Source organism: Pleurodeles waltl, chromosome 4_1 (assembly GCF_031143425.1).
Source record: "Pleurodeles waltl isolate 20211129_DDA chromosome 4_1, aPleWal1.hap1.20221129, whole genome shotgun sequence".
NCBI classification, from domain to species: Eukaryota; Metazoa; Chordata; class Amphibia; order Caudata; family Salamandridae; genus Pleurodeles; species Pleurodeles waltl.
Window position 1 is genome coordinate 869860148 of NC_090442.1, and position 24387 is coordinate 869884534.

Consider the following 24387-nt stretch of genomic DNA (forward strand, 5'->3'; position numbering starts at 1 on the left):
GTCTCAGTATAGTCTATCTGGTGGGGAGGCCATGGCCAAGGCAGCTAAACAGGCCAAACTTCTTACCAGTCAGTTCCATTCACTCCTCGCAGCTGTGTCCATGTCTTTGAGCGCCTGAAGCGTGAGAAGCATGCACTACACTTCACATGTGTGAGGGTGCAGCACTCGTTCCACCCACAGCGAGGAATTATCCCTGCACTCCACCTCCGTGGCTGCCTCCCATAGGCCCATAAACCCAGCCAGCCAACTCAGCACCCCTCAGCTGCTGCACCACTGTATATCACAGGGACCCGTCTCCCGATATGTTGGAGCCAAAGACAGGCTGTCACTCACCATGCCATAATTGATCCCAGCAGGCGGCGCCCTCACACCAGTGAATCTGGATGTCAGCCGGGGCCCGGCTTGGTCTGCCACCACCCAGTAGGGTCACGATGCAGAGCAGGGGGAAAGAGACACCTCCACAGAGTTGCAGCTCTGCAGCCTGTGCCATGCTCTCAACGTGGCCCGTCCACTATCGGGCCAGTGCGATATTGAGGGCGTCAAGCTGCTCCGTGTGCCACAGGGCACTTAAAGGTTGTCTGGGTCACCCGACCCAGTGCCGATGGCCTGGGTTCTGATAAGAAAGTAGAGGATTAATTTCCCAGACTGGCAGAGCCTCACCTAAGGGTGGCCATTTTGCCAAGCCATGCCCCCCAGAGCAAAGGGTTACCTCAGTGATGTCACTGGATGGGTCAGAGGGTGCATTATTAAACTCCTTCACCCTTGGCATTGGTGTATTGTCCCCATGCACATACCCATATTTGATAAATGTTTTGCTCAACACCAAATCAGTCTGTAGATGTTAGCAACAAGTATTTTTGGTCATTCAAGTAAACAATGCTATTTTTAGTAACCTTGGAAAGATGAAAGGCTGAGTTAACCTCACTGGTGTCTTATAAACACAAACTTAAGGCTGTATCATTCACTGGATTCCTTTGTCCACTGGACCTCCAGACCTGTAACATATATTAGGATATTCGGATACCACACATAAACATGATCATCTGCTTATACAATTCTAGTATGCTTTTGTTCAGTTCTTTTAGAATTGCTAATAAAAACGTTCTAATTAAAATGAATGATTTTTTTAACCTCTGGATGTTCTCTGTTTTGTAATAAATTATTTATTTCATTCTGCCTTGCATTTGTATTTTTACCATTACCCAGTGGCAGTGACATTTTTCTGTTGTTGCTCTCACGCTGGTGCAATTTAGAATCTCAACCTGAACACAGGGAATACGTTGAACACACAAGTGACTTTTATGTCAGTGAACCGTTTTTCTTTTTATTTCACCTCTAGGCAGGCTCTATTTATAATCTCTTCTAAAGCCCAGCGGTTGTCTAAGATATAGTTCTGGGATTTATAAATTCCATCTAATTTGGAAAACATCTCATTTTCTTCTATTCCAAATGTTTACTAGCTGTGTCTAATGTGGCTTTGAAATGTACGTAGCAAAGCCAAAATGTCCCTTGTTCATCTGTGCAAATTTAAATGCTGGATTATCTTTTATGAGTCGTGTCTGCAAACCTGCGTATGATTCTTCCACCAGCCTTTTTTTGCTAACATCTATTTCAAATTGGCAATGTAAAGTGTTTATCTGAGATAAGAAGACGCATTAATTAATTAATTAGCTAATATGGAACCCAATTTTTGTATTTAACATACACATTTCTCAGATGCAATCTTTCCAGTTTTGTAAGTTAAATATCTGCAGTATCATAAAATAACTCACCCTTTGTAAAATAGAAATATGCATTGAATATTCACTTTGCAATCTGACACACTTAGGCCCTGATTTAAGCCAAAGTGACGCTGCGCGGTGCTGCACCAATAATAGAAGCCCCACGCTGCACCACTTTTGAAATATAGAGATGCACTGTATTTACAGGAATACAGCGCAGCCCTGCGTTTCTGCCGGCACTAAATTAAACTGCCCACACCAACACAGGCATTCTCACACCATAGTGCAAGGGTGTCTCCGTTATGGGATAGATTGTTTATGTGCCTTCCTGCACATAAACAATTTATTATGGTTATTTGGCAAAATGCAGCACACATAGAAGTACCAAAGTGTCATTTCCGAACGATTGTTTATGTGCAGGAAGGGACACCTTCCTGCACATAAACAATCACCCATGGCATTTTGCTTCCTCTATGTGTGCTGCAGAATGCAGCACACAGAGTAAAAGCAAAAAAAACGATGAGGAATAAAAGCATTCCTCCTCATTTTGCCATGCTAATACCACCCCTGGGTAACCGTAAATCTGAGGCAGCGTCAAAAGCAATGGGTGTGGCAGTGGAACACCCACTGCAGCACCCATTGCACACCCCTCTGACGGGGAAAACTGCTTCGGAGGGGCCCATATTTACAAGGAGGTGTAACACCATAAAAAGTAGTGTTACACCTCCTTGTAAATATGGAGCAGTGGTTAGCGCCACCGAAGCATCACAGAAACTGACGCTTCGGTGGCGCTAGGGGCTCTTAATTCTGCCCCATAGTATACATATCATTGTTAATTTTTTTTATAGCATGTGACACACATTTGAGGACAACTTTGATTATCCAGCTGAGTGTAAAGAATGACCAATAAATATATAAATAGCTTTAGATACATATACAGGGTCTCATTAAACATAGGGAAACGGACATTAATAAAAACAGAGTAGCATGCTTAAGAAATATGAAGACACTGGTTTGCACAAAAACACCATACACATACACACATGCAGATAAAGGACACTGACACACGCAATCCTTCATATAAAAATGGACACCCCTAATGCATTAGCACAAATACATACGAACATACACATAAAATGGCACACTTATACTCACATCTACTCACTGTGCACTTCGGCTTGCCTTAGCTGAACTTTCAATAAATGCATTATATTTTCTTCCCGCCGCTACTGGCAGGAGAAAACTGATGCACCAAAAGCCGAGGTGCAGCAACCACAAAGGACTGAAGAAGATGCATATTGAATTATGCATGAGTACCCAACATCAAAAAAATTGTTTCCCAGTGATTGGTTCTTGTAACCCTTAATTTCTACCAGAGTGTGCAGGGCTTTGGACATTTTCCTGAGCACCAGAACATTTCACTAACAAGTGAGAGTCAAGTGGTAGGGCACATGCACTCAGCTCACAACTTGGTTGTGCTGTGGAAGCTATTGTACTCTGCACAGACTAATTGCCCCATCGCACAACTGTTATCTGTTCCCACTAGATCTCCCTCAGCTGTCGTATATGCAGACTGTGTTTTCCCACAGTAAATGCGCTCAGCTTTGGCAGCTACCATACAGAGTCCCACTGTTACCTTCAGAACACCGGAAGCAAGAACCAAGCACAAACAAAACAAAGGTAGGTGTAGATTGTAGGGAAGCAGAACAACAAATGTCAATAAGAATGCCAGTTTTTATTTTAGTTTGCATCTGAGTGTTCCTCAATACACAGTAATTTCTGATTGTCTGCTCTGGCCCTGTCATCTTCAGATTCGACCAGTCCCCTTCCCACTGGAAGCTCTTAGAAGCTCCGCTTCTTATGTCCTAGGCCTCATGCTTTGTCATGTTTAGTGTTAATCTGTGGGAGTGCCGCTTGTCCTCCTGGACCTTTCAGTGTAAATTCAGAAGGGACACCAGTGACAGCACCTGCAGGTATTACTCTGGTATGTATATGTGCTTAGCTCTCTTAGCAATCAGAGAGCTTCAGCCCTTGTACTCTATCAGTTTCATTTAGCCCCATGCACTTTATGCATTCAGCTTCTAATTATTGCAAATTCTGGTCGTTTTTTTCAGTGTTTTCCAATGTTTCTAAACATTGAAAAAATATCAGAGTGTTTATTATTTTCAGCTCTTTGCTTACTTATTTGTGTCTGCTTATTCATTTTGCTCCTTCGTGGAACTTCTGAATATTTCCCTCACCTCTCTGCCTGTCTAATTCTCCACTACTTAAATCTTTCTTTGCAACAGTCCAATCCAACCCTATGTAAAGGATGTGCATGAATGAACTTCATCAAGATTTAGTTGTTGCAGATATATTGAGGATCTTATTAAACTGTTTCCACAATTACTCTGGCTTTTTGTTTGGGTTACCCCAGAGGTGGTACTTAATTGGTTAATCATTACTGAATGGTCCAAGCTTGATGGGGCTCTGAAAACTCCCTGGCCCTTTTATGTAAGGATTACTTTTTTGGAACTTAGTTTGCCTGCTCTGTTCTTTGAGACAAGCTTAATTGTTAAATAAGACTTGAAATGGACTTAAGCTTTGTTTATAAAATGTTGGGGTACTCATAGAGGAGGATTAAAGTAAAAAAACATATGCTATCGATCTCTGTTATTAGGTTTTAGAAAGCTTTATGGTAGTTGCTTGTCTCAACATGCAGCCTTTCTCCTTGTGAATCAACTTCTACCTAAGACACGAGCACTTCATCATGTTTTGTGTTTTTTACATGCAATTATGCAAGCGCTACCTTATCACTTAAAATTAACTGCAAAACATAAGACCTGCTCCTATTTATCTAAAGGTACTACAGGCTCTCTATATTTGCCTTAGCATTACAGTTTTTTACCAGATTCGGTTCATGTAAGATCTTCTCTAAAATGTCAATCATTTTAAAACTGGTTTGACTATATATCCGATATTATTGTTTATAATTTACACCCTTGCATGGTAGACATTGGTTGTGCATTGGATAATATTGTTTTAACTTTTTTGTAAATTGGCATTTCTTTATATAGTTAGTGCCTCATTACGAGTTTTGAAGTCTGTAGACTGCCATGGTGGCGACGGCGGTCCTACCACCATCAGATTGGCAGTCGGACTGTCAGATTGTGAGTCATGCAGGCCTAGGCAGCAAAGACCACCGCGGTCCTGCCAGCAACACCAGGCACCACACACTGCTGCGGTCACAAGGCAGCACAAACAGGCTGGTGGAACCTGTGTTGCCCCCGGACACATTATGAGGTTGCACGCCGCCAATGTGACTGTGACGGTCCAACCACCACGTCTCAGCAGGTGTAAATGGTGAGTATAAAAGGAGACACTCACCTGAAGGCAGTCTTACACGTCTGGTGCTGCCGTGGAGCCCATCATGCACATCCTGCCGCTGTTGTTGATCATTGATGGAGCACAAAATCAATGCAGCCGAGGGCACAACTGACCAGAAGTACCCACAACTTGGGCAAGTCACTCACGCTGCACTGCAACACTACACAAAAACACACATCCACTCATCTCAGGCACAAGGAGAGTGAAGGCTACACAACATTGTCTCATACAACTCCAACAATACACCAACATCACATATACAAATATAACTCTCACACACACATTCCCACAGGCCATGAACTGTCATCACATACAACTCACCTATGTATGGATGTGTCATTGAACACAAGCAACACTTCCATGAAAGACTCCTGCAATGGACACACACATCACCCACATCACAGCACAATGGAAGGACACTGGCATGCACAAGAGAGACAAGTATACAAAGATCACTATGCAAACAGTACCTGCACAATAGGGGTGGGGCATCTGGAACACTCAAGGAAGGAGGCTCCACTGGACACATATCACTTTGCACATGACCGTATAACAACATGTGCACAGGAACTGTCCCTTCAGGTATCGTAGGGACAACAATACTAGACCCAAATGACATGCCTATCTGCACAATCAGGACGTACAAATCACACACAACTCCAAATGCATGAGACATATCACTACAGGAACCAGCTGCACAGTACACAAATGCACAGTTAAATGCAAACAGAGGTAGCACAACTGAACACACTCCATGTCTGCACAAACAAAACTCAAGCTGACACACATCAGATGAATACGTAATCCATATCAGGGGGACAAGTCTAACACCATACATGCTCACTTTGGGCAACACAAGATGAAATACTTACCATAGCAAACACAACACAATGTCACAACACCACAATTGCATTTACACCCACATATCCATCCAGTCAACATATACCTTTCTCTTGGAGGGCACCAGCACTGCCCACAGAGTAGTCCGATACTGCAAACAACAGCAAATGGATCAGCAAGCAGGCTGAAACACATAGAACTGTAGGCATAAAACACAAATTAATCAAGAACAAAATTATGGTTGAAAGGAATTGCAGGTCAAATGTGCACCCCCAAAAAAAACAAATGTTTAGGTTTATTAATGGTAAACCTTCAAAGTCCAAGGCCATGAGCCAGTTCATTGTCTAATGCACAGGCACCTCCTGGTGCCCTCACTTGACTCCTAACTGCCATGGAGCCTTCACAGGAAGGGACATCAAGGGGGCAGGCAGGCACCTCCAGGCATCATCCTTTCAGGGGCGGGATCAGATTTGGGAGGGAAACTTGGTCTTGGGCTTGGGAGGAGTGGTCTTCTTTTTGGAAGGGGTAGGCTTCTTCTTGGGGAAAGGTATGGGTGCTTGCTGGGGGACAGGTGGAAGGGAGGGCCTGTGAGCTGGGTGAGGGCCTTTTGGGTTTGGGTCAAGGGTGGAGGGAACAGGGGAAAGGTCAAAGTCAAACAAAAAAACTTCCTTAGGACACGGGGATGGTCAGTAGAAGGGATCAGGATTTGGGGGTTGACGGAGTGATTGCTGTGTCGGTGTGGATGTCATGGGTGCGTGCTTCTGGGAGGTATGCTTGTGTTTGGTGGGTGTCTGCTGGGTGGATGAGTGAGTGCGTTTGTGTGTCTTGGGGGACTGGGAGATGGAGGTGGAGGTGGAGGTGCTAGGGGATGTAGTGGATGTGTGTGGGTCTGTTGCAGTGGTGGCTGTGGGTGTGCTGGATGTGGTGGATATCTGTGTGTCTGTACTTGTGGTGTCTGTGGGTATGGTGCTTGTGGTGGATGCCAACCACTGCACCGTGAATGCCTTCCAGGAATGCATTGGTCTGTTGTAATTGAGTTGCCAATCCCTGGATGGCATTTACAATGGCTGACTGACCCACAGAGACACTTCTCAGGAGGTCAATAGCCTCCTCACTGAGGGCAGCAAGGGTAACAGGGGCTGGGTTGGAGGTGCTGTGTCAAAGGAGACGCCCACCCTCTGGGGTGAGCAGGCACAACCAACTGGGTGGAGAGAACAGTGAGGGCAGTGTTAGAACGGGGGTGGCAGATAAGGATGTTACAGGGTGATGTCTCAATGGGTCCACCGCCACTAGGGAGTGTCCACTGGAGGAAGAATCCAATGATGATGTCCCAGTCTCCCCCGATGCACTCCCCTCGCCCTCATGGCCACTTGGTCTCTCTGTGTCTGTGGTGTCTTGACCCGAGGTCCCATGGCCAGATGCTTCCCCACTTGCATGTGCCCCGTCTCCTTCACCTGCAGGTGCAGATGCTGCAAATGCAATGAGAAATAGGGTCATCACATGCCCATGATTACACTTGAACAACAGGTCTGATTAGCATACATTACCCTGATGTCAAGTAGTCCCCAGCAACAAACACCACCAACGTGGCCCATACATGTTCCATACCATGTGCATGCATGCCTTATGAACTGTCAACAGTTGCCCACAGCAACATCTAGATCTTAGACAACTACAATTGCATGGCTGAAGTTGTGCAATCACAATATCCATTCAACAAGTAGAATACACCATCACCTTCAAAGCTTTGCCCCATGGAGCAGACCTCAGTCAAATGTTGGCATACAATAGCAGGCCAATGACAAATGCATTTCCACAGATCCCACACAAGGTCATGCACACATTTAATTGTCACGTACATGATGACCCAACAATGAGAAATTATGCTACAAAATCATGCCATGTTGATGACAAAAGTACAATATCCTGGAGAAGGTGACATGGAAATGCGTATGTCACACTGGAAACATATCAACAATGTACACGTCACCAAGTGGTATGTGTCCCAATGAGTCATGGAGGTAGTATTAATGTTGCACAGATATTTCATACATGTGGCATGAAAATGAACACTGTAGACATCATGTGCAATATGTCAGGGAGAGATGTCCCCAAAATACACAACACAATGCTTCAGCAAGCCCCCGGGTAATCACCACTAATGTCTGGCACCCCTTATAATAAAATATTCTGAGTGCATCAGTAGAAGCTATTAGTCCTTTGTATGTTGAAGAGGGCCTGAGATTTGCAAGTACTTGTTAAACGCCCTCAACATGTTGCCCAATGAGAAGCTACATCACTGTCTCCATTTTGGTCCTACAAGCCCAAATGTCTGTGGATAAATGGATGTACCCAAAAACATGCAATGGGGCAGTCAGGAAGATGCCCTGTGCTCACCCCCTTGTGGCAGCTATGCTGCCCCCAAATGCCCATCAGGCTCCAGATAGGTCACTGCCAGAATATAGCCATTAGAGAGGTCATGGTCCAACGGGCACCCCGCCCATGTTGGGAGAACATCCCCAGCTGGACCTCCGCAAACTTCCGGGTCCAGCCTCGCAGGTCCTCCTATCTTTTTCTGCAGTGGACACTCTGCCGGCTATGGACCCCAAGGGTCCGCACCTTCTTGGCGATGACTCTTGACAATCCCTTCTGTTCCTGGGTGTTGACCCACATGAGTAACATACATGTCAGTAACATCAAGTTAGAACTTTCCTATTTCTCAGTACTACCCAAGTGTGACATATATAAGCCAATAAGTACAGGGACATGACTACAGACACACATTTCACCATCTGCAGACTAACCCACTACCCTGTTCAGGCCCTACAATGACTAAGCAACCTTACTGACATCATGTAGGCTATGCTCTAGCAACCTGACTGAGATCTGAGCCACTATGAGACACATCATACCTCCGTGGCTTCTGAAGGGTAAACTCCTTAGGCATAAATGGGCCAACACATCCACACTCTGTGAGAATGACTCTCTGCATGCACTCTCTACAGGCAACTGCCAGAGTACAAACTCCAACATTGCACCTGGGTAACAATGAAGGCTCATGCCACTTCAGGGAATGGGGTCCTGTGGCATGTACCTGTACCACAGAACACTCCTTTGGACATGTGTGTCGATGCTACAGAGATGGCATCCAACAAACAAAGGCATGCATTGTACAGTTTCTGCTATGTGACCAAACTACTGAGTCACATATCATGACCTCCCAGGAATCAACACCCTGTTTGCACTGTGTGACTGTCATTTATGCTATGAGGCTGTACAGGCCAAATATGACCTGTGGGAAGGTGACAACAGGACTGTGGGAGTAAGGGACCCGTCATGAGTCAAAGAGACACACAGGGGTGTGGAATTTATTAAAATATCTACTTGTCCAGGGGACAGGTTGCTTCTCAAATCTACTTGTCCTGTAAAAAGATCTACTTGTCCCTTTGGTGCCATGTAGTGTGGCGACAAATTATGGCGGCAATCTCATTATGTAAGAGCTCTGATAATAGCCTCTCTGATTATGCCAGGGCTACGACCATAATAGTGCTTGAATACTTGCAGTTTCAATCCCTACTGTAGCAATTTCCTTATTTTGCCACCTTTCTGCAGATCTGCATACTGGGGCTGGAGGAAGCAGTAAGCAATAGTTCCAGGGCTGGAATGCCTTTGAGTCTGCAAACCTACTAACCTGCATGTTTTAAAGATTTTCACCAGCTTCTCTCTAATATTTTCCCATAATAAGAAAGGTCGGACATTTACTCCTGACAATGGCAGAATTAGAACTTCTTCCAGGGTTGGGATGAAAGTGGCCGGAGGGAAAATGAACTTGCAGATGCTCAATAGATTTTCACATGAGCAAATCTACACATGCGTATTTACCCATGCTAAAATACAGTTCACCAATATTTTATAGGGGTACGACATATACCATGGGTGCACCTTTGTGACTTTCTTTAAGAATTTGGGGCCACTTGTAGGTAGGTTCCGATTTGCGACCCGCAAATTGCGAGTCAGAGCGACTCGCAATTTGCGAGTCGCAAATCCGAATGTAGGATGGTGTCCCTGATACCATCTGTGATTCGCAAGGGCTTCGCAAATGTCCACCTAGTGAATAATCATGAGGTGGGTCGCAATTTGCGACCCCCTTGCGAATGGCAGCCCTCACAGGGATGGTGGCCTGCTGGAGACAGCAGACCACCATGTCTGTGACTTCTTCCTTAAAGGAAAACGAGATGCATTACAAAAACGAAAAATGAAACGTTTTCGTTTCATTTTTTCAGAGCAGGCAGTGACTGCTCTGAAATTCTTTTTACAGTGACATTCACAATGGGGAAGGGGTCCCATTGGGACCCCTTCCCTTTTGCGAAAGTGTTAGCACCCATTTGAAATGGGTGCAAACTGCGATTGGTTTGCGCCCGCGTTCGTGGTCACAACACAATCCTACATTGCATCGCGAGTCGCAATTAGGAAGGGAAGGTTACTAAATCGCTAAACTGGGTTTGTGCATCGCAATGTGCTTTTTGCACGTCGCAAACAGCGAAAGTCGCTGTTTGTGACATGCAAAAAGCTACCTACATGTGGGTCTTGGTCCCTAATTAGGTCTGGTGTTAACAAAGACATTTTGTTTAGTAAACAAAAAAAAAAAAACGTCTATTTCTCTCTCTTTTGGCTGGCTTTACTGTGAGTGATTGCATTCTGCTCTTCCACAAGGAGCATATTGGCACACAAAGTAGTTTTGTTCAGTGTCAGGAAATACAGTGGCAATCAGTGACGTAACGAAACTGGAGGGTTCCCATTTGCAAAGAACATGGAGGAGCCCCCTCTCCAGACTCACTCAGGGCAGGTCCTGTGCTGAAGGGGCCCCCTGGAGGGCGGCTGCAAGGCCTTTGTTATGCCACTGGTGGCAACGTGTGCTTTTAGAGTTCAAAACATTTTGGGGGGGTTTTTGCCAGTGTTAGTTACAATGTTGAGGGCCTGGTAGCTCCCACAACAATAAAGTGTTACAAAAGCCATGTCAAAACAAGACACGCATTGATGAAACTAAAAGACTTATAAAAATATGTCAGATCAGTTGGCTTTGTCAGTGTTTGTTTATTTTCATGCTTCCCATATTCGTGTTGAAAATGGTTACACTGATTTTCCATTAGAAATATTTTTGGGAAATACTAGCATGCATCAACACATTTTACTAAATGACACTTCATTTGCATCTAATCAGAGAGCATTCTGGGAGCATTATACTTAGCCTCATAGCCTAAAGTTTTCAAACATGTGTATACACGTTTTTTTTTTTTGTACTGGAACCAACGTCAGTAGTGAAGTGTGACCTTAAAACATTTATTTACAGCACTCACCCTAATAATGAAGGCTTTCAAATAATGAACCATAAATACAAGTTCGAACAGTGTTATCTTTTGGGAACACATTACCTCAACTGCAGAGAGTTCCACTCTAAGCAGGCAGCCAAAGGGTTTGTGCTCCAGAGGGTTGGGCCTACTTGTCCCAAGGACAAAGTAAACATAAAAACTTGTTGCCCTTGACCCCAAACAAGATGTCCAGGGCGTTGGGCGATAGGAATTCCACATCCCTGACACATTGACAATGCTGTTAAGTGCACATATGGAATAACTTAATGACTTACCTCTGTACCCATTCCTAATTTAATCAAAGGAATGAGGCATTCTGGACTCTTGCTCACATGACAGGACTGACTTTGTGATAAGTGGATGTATTGAAAATATGTGCATAAATTAATATTGAGGCATGATGGAAAAAAGTGAAGGGTTCTGGCATGGTGGAGGAAATCTTTGGAGTAGATGCCACACCAAAGTCTATTGTACTCCTTCAATTAGAAATGGAAGGTGGTTAAGAAACAGTCAACAGAGTGAATATGTGGCACGCAACAGAGATCATTTAAGAAGATGTCTCATGCTGGCAGTAGTGGGTGTCTTGCCATCCACACCTCCTGGAGTCTTTGCTGGATGTCTATGCTTGCGGGGAGGGGATCTGCTGCTACACAGGCAAGGGTGTCTGGGCTAGGGTCTTCCCTTGAGAGGGCCTCCCTTCCAGTGGCTGGCACCAATGAAGGGCCTGGTGATGCTGAGTCAAAGAAAGGGGTAGACTGTCGTTCATGATCCATGAAAAGGGTACAGTTAATGTCCCTCAACACCCCTGTTAGGAGGGCAGGTTGGTATTGTGGACCTCCCACTGCTCACGCATATCGATATGGATGTCCCTCTACAGCTGCTGATCTCCTGGAGTTCTGCAAGTACCTGGCCTATCTCACCTTGGGACTTCTGATAGACCCCCAAGATGTGGCTGAAGGTGTCCTGGCCAGGAGCATCCCCCGTGGTTTCACCTAGCTGGCACACAGCATTCCACCCACATACCCTACTCCCACAGACCTGCGCACTTGCCACACGGTGCCCCCGCCCACTGATTCCAGGACCATTTTTGTCTGAGGTGTTGTGCTGCTTCTCAGGATCCTGGACTGGGGGCACAATATGGTAGACACTGTCCTAGGGACACAGGTTGGGGTGAATAGCTGCTTGTGATGTAGAGGCAAACAGGCTCAGATGTGTTGATGTGGGCACAGTGAGACTCACTGTTGGGGTCTGACCAGGTTGTCAAGATGGGCCAGAACCATCCTCCATGTCCAGGAGTGTCTTCTTCACTGAGGGCTTCATCTATGGGGTAGTAGCACTCTGTGGCCTCTGTGTGCCCAGTGGCAAGTCAGCCTGTTGATGTGAAACATACGTTACTGGCTGTATTGTGACATCTACCTCTAAAGGTTTTCAGTTACATTTTGCAAGACCTTGTACACAGTTGATTTGCAGGTTATCCTATTGTGACAGGTACTCGTGATAGTGGTTGTATTGACCTGACATTTGTATATATATATACACACACACACATGAATACATACACATATACATATATATGGGTACATACATATATATTTTGACCATGGATAAATATACATTAGTTAAACAGGTTTAAAGTGTATGTGTGTAGTTTATTGTTATGACATAGTAGAGATACGTATTTTCTAAAGAACTATATATATCTAGAAAATATACACATAATCAGATAAAAGATATTTCTCAACACAGGCAAATGCAGTCCATAGCTGTTTGAATATGGTGGTTATGAAGGAAAGAGCCAACTCTTGAGTAGTCTTCTGAAGAAAAGATAGTTATCTGTGGATCTTATAGTTGGGGGTAATGAATTCCATAGTTTGGCTGCTTGAACGGAGAAGGATGTACCACCTATAGTCTTAATTATGGTAGCTTAAGCCTGGACTCCAAACCCGGATGCATCCTTAACCCACACGCCCTATGTCTTTGCACCACTGTTCTCTTGAAACTAACACCCCAAGCATGTTTCTCTTCATGCACCCCCATGGAGTGTAGAGAAAGCAGAACACAGACACCTGTCGCCCAACAACTTGGTCAGTGAGCCCTACATGCTGAGACACTGTGTAGAGAGAGTGATGGTCTCCCTTGCACCTTTCATCTAAGCAGAAGTGATAATTGATTGAAAGCTCCACCCTTGTGAGTTCAGATACAGAAGAAAGCCAGCGTGCTGTGACCAGCGAACACTGCCAGCACCCCCTCACCCTCACTCCACACCACTGGAGCACAGTGAAAATAAACCAGTTGTGCAAAACCGAAACTCGCGTGTGAGCCCTGCCCAAGAGCATAGTGTGGAGGAGATGGGGGGGCAAGGTAGGCACTTCTAAAGACACTAAATGCACTATAATAACCCCTGCCTCTCCCTGCCCTACAGACCTCAGTGAGGGAGATCCAGTCACCCACGAATATGTACAATAGATGTCTTCACAGCACCAGCTCACACATTTGGAAGGACCAGGCGAGAGCACTGAAACATCCATAGCAGCCTAGGGTCGCACGCCCTGCCAGGAGTAACCACCAGTGCATCTGTTGTGAAGGCCAGGACTCCTCATATCCCTGGTCGCTGGTATAACGAAAGGGTTTGTACCCTGGACTGCACAGGCCTGGACGGGCACTGCCGGCCCCACGCGTGCTGCTGTCCCGCGGGGTCTGGTGCTCCTATGAGTAGGAGGCACCTACGCGTGTCTCTGTGTTTATTGATCCCAGAGAAATGTATAAAACGTTGGTCATTTCAATGTTATATGGAAGACAGTCTTTAGACCCTGGTGCTCTAACAGCTCTCCTGGCCGTAATGTTGAATTAAACAAACCGTTTCCTGTTTTGCCAGATGTCTCTTGTTTATTAAGGTAAATCCTCACTTGAGCAACACCATTCTAATCATCCATTGTGTGTACAAGTCCATTGGCCACCTTAAGATTACAATCACATAGACTTAAGGAAGGTAAACAAAGAACCAGTCTATTACAGGGCTCACAGTGGTACGCATATACAAAATGTGGGCTGTCACGCTCACTCATGGCAGCGTAATGACATCAGCCTCCATGCTAATGTCATGCATCGAAATGCACAGACTGGTGCACTGCGTCCATGACAGTGGACATTATTTAATCTTGGCAGGATGGGGGCACAGTAACATCTGGAACTCTGAGGACACCGAATAGGAAGTATGGGGGCAAGAAACATTTCCCGAAGTAAGTCAGAGGGATGGGTACCCTTTACAATAACTCATCGATGGGAAGCATTCTCTGATAAACGCCTACTTCCTTGGTGTGTGGCTACAGGGTCTGCCCCCCTCTGAGTATCCATGCCACAAAAGAGCTATTATACTGATAGTAGATGAGATACCCCTGATTATGTGCCGCAGTGCATGAAATGCATGTGTTGCACTACCTATGAATAACCTAAAAATGCCTGAATGTGTGCCACGGTGCATGTAATGCATGAATCACACTACTCTTGTTTACTGTATGACATGTAATGCAGTTAGATACTAATACAATGAGCTCACAAAAGAACCTATAATGGTTCATAGTTGTCTAGCATGTGTGGAATAGACTGCATGACATGCACTCAGTGTGCTAGCTGTGCTCATAAAATACAGTATGAAGATGGCTACCAAAAAATCCTGTATAATGTCTCTCTTACTTTACTCATTACAAATACATGCAAAGATTGGTAATGAAGATTGCAAGTTACAAACAGCCTTTCATGGACCACTTTTAATAATTTGCATGTGTACACCAAGTAGGAGTAGCAAATGGTTATACTGATATTCTGGTTCTGAAGAAAGTCAATTGACCCTGTGGGCATTTAGGAGGATGGCTGAAACATATAGACCTAATATGTGGAAGATCATAATAATCTTTCCGCACATCCACCTGTTTTTTTAATCTTACCTAAGGCTCCAATTATTAAATATAGCCTTGAGTGGTAGGAGACCTTAAGGTAAATGTGTATTCTTGATCCTTGTGATACAAAACAAAACCTACTCCGCTGTAACTCAGGGGTTGTAGCATACCCAGATGCATGAAGGGTCTTGGTTGGGAACACTATGGTGAAGCATGACACTAACAGGTGCTAGAGGGTGAGGGTTCTTTTAAAAAACCTAACTGTTTTCCCAACACATCTGAGTAAGGGGCATCATAGGATCTAGGGTTTTGGTAGCAGGCTATCTATGCTGGGGTGCTCCATCACCTCTCCGCCACTGGCTGAAACCCCATGCACATCATTCTGGTCACACCTGCCCTAGGGGCCACAGCTCCACCCCTTGTTGACATCACTACCAGAACCTTTCTTACCAAAAACATCAAAGTAGAGCCTCCCCCTCCCCCTTGGGTTGGCTCCAGAGGTCTGGGCTCCCTCCTTTGTTCAGTTAGCTTGGGCTGGCCCATCCCTGGTACAGTGTGACAGATAAATGATTGATGCAGATCCTTCATCCCTGCCTCTTTCCTCCTCAGGCGTTTAATGAAGCACTGTTAATTGCTGTCATTGTGTGGGGCAGACTGTGTTCCTGGGGTTGGATAGAAATGTAATTCACTTGGCACTGCAGAATGACAAAATGCCTCGGCTATGATCCTGAGCTAAGCCAGAGAAAAATGACAATCCTGCATGATCCATAAGCTGTACAGATGTCTTCTTGGAACTCTCAGGTTTGAGCTTGGCCTACATGCTTCACTCTATTTTTATATTTCACTGGACTTTGTAGGCCAACAGGTAATGGAAATGCACTCTAAGGCAGTTTTCTCCCTACATGTCTAATAAAGTGCCACTACATTCAAAACAGTAAATCACACTGATTTGACTATGAATGTGCACTAACATTATAAAGTCTACCCCAGGTCACTATCTAATTTTGGATAATCCCCTCTGTGCCAAGCTACCTGTGTGCAGTTACCGGGCTGCGCACAAGAGTCTCCCCATGCAGCCCACAGACGTGCCCACATGTGAGCACATGTGTTTATGTGTAACAGCCAAGTGTCCCTTACGCTAGCTGCATCAGAACAGTCTTATCTTAAAAGGTAGACATCCACAACTCATTAGCCATGGGATTATGGTGGGTGAGACACATGCAGTGAGACTCACCCACAGTAAAAAGTCCAAAACCGAGTGATCCAAAAAAGCACAAAAAAAAATCTAAGTTAGACCCAAATGCAATACAAGTGCCCTATGAGAGGAACATTTCATTGCACCTTAGAAGCAGTCAGTATATGTATGCCTAGCTAATCCACAAGAAGTGATCTATTGGCTAAATGTGATCATTTCACCATTAATTAGAGTACAGTGGCCTTAACTGGCATTCTAAGGGGAATGCCCAGACACTGGATTATTTCCACATGGACTTGTTTTTGATTGTATCAGTTGTTGGAGTACCCTTCATTTCAAGGCCTGCTAAGGATGATCTCACAACAGGACAGATACCACCACTATCATAAAGCTCTGTACTTACTGTACAAATTCATAAAACTTGCAGAAGGACAGGCCTACGGAATTGTCATCCACTTTCGCCACTGGAATCATTTAGGGGGGTGTTCAACTTATTCTAATTGTACTTGATGATTGGCTATCTGTCCCAAGGCATCGAAATGCATACGGGCAGTGATCTTGAGGGGATGGGTGTTATTGGTCGAGCTAAAATGTCTGATTTAGTGTTAGGCTTCTTCAGGTGGGAACCACGTCCGGGATTTGATTTGATCTTAATTGTGCACTTAGAGATGTCCTGGTAAGAAACAAAGGTGTGAGGCAGAGTTGGATCTTCATTTCAATGTAATTTAACATTCTTATGAATGGCTGATTCATAAAATTAGATAACTCACAAAATATGTGTCAGCCATAGCAGATGTAATATCCTGTCTTTTCTCTTTGTGGATGATATCTTGATATGTGCATGGACAGAAAAAAGTCTACTTCATTTGGTGGCTAGTTTTGAGGCTCATATTATTTGTGGGATGCTTTTCTAATGATAATCAATGACTGGCAAATATTAGCAGGATTAAATATTATTGGAAAGAACTGTTTTACATTTAACATTCATTAACATAGGAACCACTCGTGCAGATACTATTACGAAATAATAAAATAAATCAGAGGAGAAGGAAAGGTGCAAATATGTGCAATTAAACAGGGCATAAATTGCCAGGATGTCTTGCCAGATCTTTGTAATTTTTTTTATAACAGATTTTCAGAAAACAGTTCGGATCAGTGAATGGTTTGATAAATCTTAATACTTTGAGTCCATTCCAAATGTACTGGTAGATCTTAAATTCCCAAGCATTGTTTGTTTACTTTCAATCCTATATAACGTTTGTACGTTTAGAAGTTATGACTGCAACTGAAACATATTTTACACACATTTAAATCATCCCTTTCTTATCACTCCTCTATATGCATTATCAACATGATTCCCCTAGTTAGATGTTGCCAAAAATAATGCAGCATGTGAAGGAGATATGCATCTGGGTGCTGAGAGTGAATGTGCTCTATACGTTTGGATCAATGCAGTTTAACCTAGCAAACATCTTCTTCTAGAGGCCAATTGGAACAGTTTGGTTCTAACTCTTAGTCATTTTAACTAGGTGCAACATCATACATTATTGTAAATTAAAATAGGTACTGGTGGCATTACTATGAGAGAATACAGTTTAACCAAGCTATACTTGTTTGGCACGTTGTGTTTTCTCAGATTAGAGCCACATTCAACAACATTTCTTTTAATCTTAAATAATGTCATCATGATATAAATGATATGCCCTTTGATAATCCTAAAAGGACAAATAATGTAATTTTAGTTGATGTGAAGTTCTTATCCTGGCTCATCAAAGTGAGTGTCGATTTTGTATTGAAATGTTGGTTGCTTTGAAGAGATGGCTGTGGTAAATTGGGTTATGAAACTGGAGACACTGATAGCTTCAAGTTGTGGAATCCAGTTTGCAGGGGGTTGTACAGGTCATTGGTGAAGAGTGATCGGGTGAGTTTGTTCCATATCAGCCTATCACGTGTTTTTATAGACAAGGGAACGATAGGGAAATTGTTTCAATTAGGAGGATAATATGTATCAGTATGATGTTACAGCTTTATTAGAATGCCATCTGTATCTTTATGGCAAGGATTGTGGATACTTGAAAGTAACCATCAGTTTGTAGGATGAACAGCAAATGAAAATGTGATTGGTGCATGAGTTTTACTTATTTGCAAGCCCCTTGCGGCATTATTTTTTTGATACAGGGTTGCTACAAAGCAGTGCCCTACAGAACACCACATTTACAAACAGGCACAATAGGACCATTGCAACCGTTTGTAAATCCTTGTGTCACATTATACCTGCGCCATGTATAATGTTTGCAAGGTAGGTGTTTCCCCGATAAAAGCCACGTAGAACTGGTGCAGTAAAAAAAGTACGAGATTTCACTGCACCATTCTGCGTCTTCACAGTGTCAATTTTTTAGCGTCTGCTCAGAGCGGGCATTAAAGTGGCGCTGGGCTTTCTAACATTGGACCCCCCTCGCATTGCTGGAGTAGCGTAATTTTTTTTATGCTAGTCCAGCAACGCATTATTTTAGTGACACAGATGCATCAGAATTTCTGACGCATCTGTGGAAACGTGAGCCATGGAGTGCTGTATCATAAATACAGTGTTAACATGGCGTCGTTCTGGGGTCCACAGCCTGCACAAGAAAACTGGTGCATAGATTTGCATGCACCATTTTCTTGTAAATGACGCCCTGTTTCAGAGACCTCCTGGTGACAATGGTTCCTTAATGCCGGAACGGGCTTAATTTCATGGCTTTTATTTCGAGAATTGTAGAAAGGCCTTTCGCCGTGAATATCCATGCAGATTTTTATGACTGCTGCATGAGTTTGTAAGACTGGTGTAAACTGCCTAATATGTGAATCAGTCTGAGCTGTGTAGCTTGAGCAGTAGCACTTCTGTATGAGTCTGTAGCATTTGTTTAGCTGTGCTGACTACAGTTTGACACTACTTTTGATTTGTCCACTGTGCCCCCGCCTAGTGGATTCCCCGTCACGTCAAAAGAGACAGGCAGAATAGACAAGAAAGTTGAATGCAGATTTACCAAAAGATGTTACATACATTTTGAAAAATGAGATAGTGCGTACACATATTTTTCAGCTGTTTGGAGTATTTATATTTTGTAAAGCTGAAAAAAATCTCATGCTTGTGTCACTATTTTGTAAATGTTTTTAGGGAGAGTGATCTAACACACCTCATAAGAGTCATGTTTGCTTGGCACACTCTGAATATAGTGAAATACTGATTTAGTGAGCCCCAGAACACATTATATTTCAGTATTATCAGTACAGCATTTGTGCTACTAAATGCATATTCTGGACACTCATCCCCGTTTGAGAAAGGCGGGCTTTTTTCCAATGCTCTCTTGCCCAATACAATGTGAAGCAAGTGTGACTGTTCTACTCTTTTCAAAGGTCGCTGGCTGCCATTGTGTGCTTTACATCATGGTAGTACTCACAAAACTGTCATGAAGTAGTAAGGTGATAGTTTTGATTCTTGTGGGGTAGCCTGTCAAATGAGATAATGTAATCACATTTTGAAAAAAATATGTTTTGATTTTCTTAAATTAATTGTTGCAAATGAGAACTGGCTCTCATCTGGCAAGAAATATCTTATTTTTTTCCTTTGATTCCTAAATGAAACAGTGTATCAGAGGTTAGCCTACCCTTTATCAGTGTAAAGCAAACCGCATGCCGCTGTATAACACAGGAACACAGGTGTCCAATTCTAATTATAGTTGTCTACACAGTCATTCAGAGGAGTGAGCCATTTAAATTAGTGAATAATTAACTAAGCACCACCAAATTAGAATATAAATTGCAGAGGGCCGTGTGAGCTGTATGGGATTACATTAAAAGCATGAACTATCAAGATTTCAAAGTGCAAAAAAATCAACTGCATTAAGAAAACTGATGCGCCATTAGTGCTGTCAAGGCAAGGTTCTAGCCAAATGAGGTGCTTTCATAACTTCAATTAAAGTCAACTCCATAAATTAGAATTTAATTATTCTGATAAACAAATTATAAAAAGTGCCTAGAACCACCAGGCGCTGCTCCGGGCTCTGTAATTCACTGACATTTTAAAACATGAACTTTAGCTAAAGAAAATACGGTAATTTCTTTGTGGTGCTGTTACGCGGAATTTTAAGGTATTGTTACAATAACAGCAGTCCTTCATAAAATATATACCCTAAGCTTCTTTTGCCATCTCATGCAAGTATTCTCAAAGGAAATGCTTTGTTATGTGTGATTTACATTGGAAGCATCTGTCACGAGCTATTAGATTGAAATGCAGTTATTCACTACAGTGACATAAGAATAAGAAAAGTTACTCCCACTGTTGCTGTGTCACAAGGAGATATATATTTAAAATAGAGGCAATCCAGTGACTAGTCTGGCAGGACACTAGTAGGGATTTATTTCTTGCAAGGGCTGAAACTGGGTGACACGATTCTTTGTTATGTATGGCCCCCTGTAACCCTAACTCTGAATTGCTCTTCTGATGAGGGTATGGAATTAGTCACTTATAACATAAACTTATAGAAGGGTAAGGGGGACAGTTTTCACCTCAGTGAAATGGCAGACTGCTCGAGCTTGGCGTTCCTTGTCAATCTCATGTCATTGAGAAACCTTCAGTGAAACATCCCCATTATTCACTGTTACTCATCTTTAATTCCACATATTATACAAGGGTCCCTTAGCCATACACTACCATGAACTGAATTTTTTAAACTTAAATTATCCACTGCAATTACATCAGAGCAGTGGAAAACTAAGATTGTTTTTCAAGACTATGATATTACAATGTTTTCCTATCAAGCTCTCTTTAACAGGCAGGAAACAAAAAAAAAATAAAAAATGAAAGGACTTTCTTACTTTAAAATAACAAACAGTAAATAGGCAACAAGAAACTCTGAATTTATTTCTAAATAAAATACCCTTGTTTACTGAAAATCATTGATCTATAGTATTTGTATGTTTAAAAATATTACTAAACAAACTCCATCACGCAATTCCAAAATGGTTAAAACCTGTTAATGGTAGTGTAGAGACAGGGGACGCAAATAAAATTATACATAAGAAGCTGTGAATGAAGGGGATGTTTTTCACCATGGGCACTGAGCGACATCATAGCAACTGGAGGCCTCACACTAGTCTATCCAATGTCACTCAGAACCCTATGGTGTAAAATACTCGTGTTAGTCAAAGTCACAGATATGTATGGTTCACCTTCATTCCTCACACATACAGTGCTGTCAAAACCAGCACCAATACATAAACAACTTCAAAAATATTGAATCTATGTCACAAACGACAGAAGATCGAGTGCACTCAAAACTTCAATGAAATAAAATACATTTGATTTAATTTGCATCTTGGAACTCCTTTTGATGGTCACTGAAACTAGTTGGTATTTTTATTACAGTGGAATTTCTCTTGTTTTATTCATCTTGCTGTTTGCAGTCCTACATACTGAATGATATATATGCTGCAATTATTGCCAGAAGACTCCATCTGTAAATGACAATAATACAAACTAATAAAGTAAGTATATTTTATTTCATTCCACAATTCTACTGTTTCTAAACAATGTAAAGTGTAAGGAATTACCACCTTATTCATCCTCTAGAACATTGAAGTTGGTTGCTCATTTTAACCTTTATTCTTTACTTTACTTTGACCTTTATTCTTCTCACCTTCTACTTTCACGTGTATTTCAGTGCACTTTTCACATGTAACCATTTAAGTCATAAGATTGTCCCCATTCTTTTAGGGAGATCAAATATGTTTTTTCACTGGCGAAAATTTGCAGTGATCCCGATTTTCGGACTATTTTTCCCAGGTTCACTTATGCGTTCATTCGTGCAAAGTCTTTTGCGATTAGCAAGATAATTTGCCCTCCACGGTGCATTTTTTATTGAACCCAGGTAGTTAGGAAAAACTATGCATAACGTTTCTCTGAAAGCTTTCATTTTGCTTTTCTACTCACATTGGCAAATCTATACAGATTATTATGAAAGCAGTTTTACCATTTGCCGAGCCGTTCTATGTAAAACGTCATGGTATATGACTATTTTGCATAGTATGGGGGTTATTACAACTTTGGAGGAGGTGTTAATCCGTCCCAAAAGTGACGGTAAAGTGACGGATATACCACCAGCCGTATTACGAGTCCATTATATCCTATGGAACTCGTAATACGGCTGGTGGTATATCCGTCACTTTACCGTCACTTTTGGGACGGATTAACACCTCCTCCAAAGTTGTAATAACCCCCTATATCTCATACGGAACTATTTTGTTAGTGTTAAGTAATGATCTACACACAATAACCTGTTGGAGTCGCCTTGATTTTCATGCGAATGCGGCAAAGTGGAAATGCTTTTCAGATGTGATGGTTTCCGTAAACCTTTCTGAAAAATAGGAAAAAACCCTTGAACACTCCTGTTGGATATTTGACTCTCTTGTTTGTTTATAGCATGAATAGTAATCTAAATTACATGTGTTCACATGGTGCGAGCAATCGTAGAATTCCACTTCTAAACTGTCAGCTAACAGTTTTTGACATCCAGGATTGCTATTCATGTTATGCCATAGCTTCGTAATTGACTGACCCATTACCTGAAACAGCCTGCGCCTAGGGCAGGAGTAGCAGGACTAGGTCAGATGGAACCACGTGACTCATAGCTCACAGGTCTACTACATTAATTTCATCATCCGTTTTGGACAAGATCATGCTCTCTATGAAATCTGAGACATTGGTATTTTATTCCCTGAATCTGTTACCCATCCTAGTAAAGCTAACTAACCCCCAACCACGGGGGTCTTTTCACCATAAGTAATTTTTTTATCAGTGATAGTTAAACCCAATCCCACAGACACAGATTGACTTGATTTATGAGTCTATCTTCATGCTAGGTATTATAACTGTTGATATAGATTTCATGAATAAACATAAGATTGTACTGACACCATTTTTTAGATTACCCTGGAGTATTTTTCAATACTTAGGAACATGTGCATTTGGCATCTGACGAGAAATGGAAGGAGCATCAACACGTTCATTATATTTTGGTTCCTAGGCCTCAAAAGAACATCTGACAAGTCTGGATGGTGTTAGAATGATTCATTGAGATGGCTCCTTAGTGGGCATTACCCCTTTCATAAACTGATAACACTGTATAGGATCAGAACCTAGTTGTACTGCATGCAATGGACACATGTATGTTTACTTGGTCAAGGAAACAGTCTAGGGAATTTCATTTTTTGGTGAAAGTGATGTAGGATATTGATCCTTGCAGTAACTATTTCTCTATGTTTTTTTAAAGTAGCTACATATAAGGACATTACATGCTAGATAGGATCAGGTGAGATTAAGACTAAATTCACTTACTGTGGTGTTTTTTTTTAAATAGTTACATATAAGGACATTACATGGGCTGATAGATAGGATCAAATGAGATTAAGACTAAATTCACTTACTGTGGTGTTTCATTGGTCTGATGCCATTTAGTATTCAAATTCCAAGAAACACCACCATGGTCTGTGGATTGTACATGTCTGAGGGCACTTCAGGAACTTCCAACAAATTGTAGCGATGTCTATATCGCTTTCAAGAGCTGCTTGGGTATTTCATTTTATGTGTTATGTGGCCCATCAGATATGTAAGTGGCTGTACAACATAGTGATTCTGGCAAGAGTATGTAAGTGGTTGCTGGTACAGTTCTGGCATATTTTATGAAATGATAGTGCTGTTTGTGCGCGTACCTTCTGAATATCAAGACTACAATATCAATGGGACACAATATCAAGGACACAATATTCAAAAAATAAAATATTGATAGGTAAGTGAGCCTAGATTTTCTATACCTAGCTCAACATATTTGACCTATGTAATACATATTTCTTCAAGGTACTTAGATGTGGAGTTAGGAATGGTAAATTTATACTTCTCTGTATGCCCTTACCTTTCATTATTTTGTTCCTTGATGTTCTGGGCTCAATATTCTTGTACTACA

General features: G+C 42.5%; 1 protein-coding gene across 1 annotated transcript in view; it reads left to right on the forward strand.

Annotated features, from left to right (window-relative positions):
- Positions 1 to 24387, forward strand: part of MGAT4C (MGAT4 family member C) — a 943730-nt gene that overhangs the window by 343465 nt on the left and 575878 nt on the right. The window lies entirely within an intron of this gene.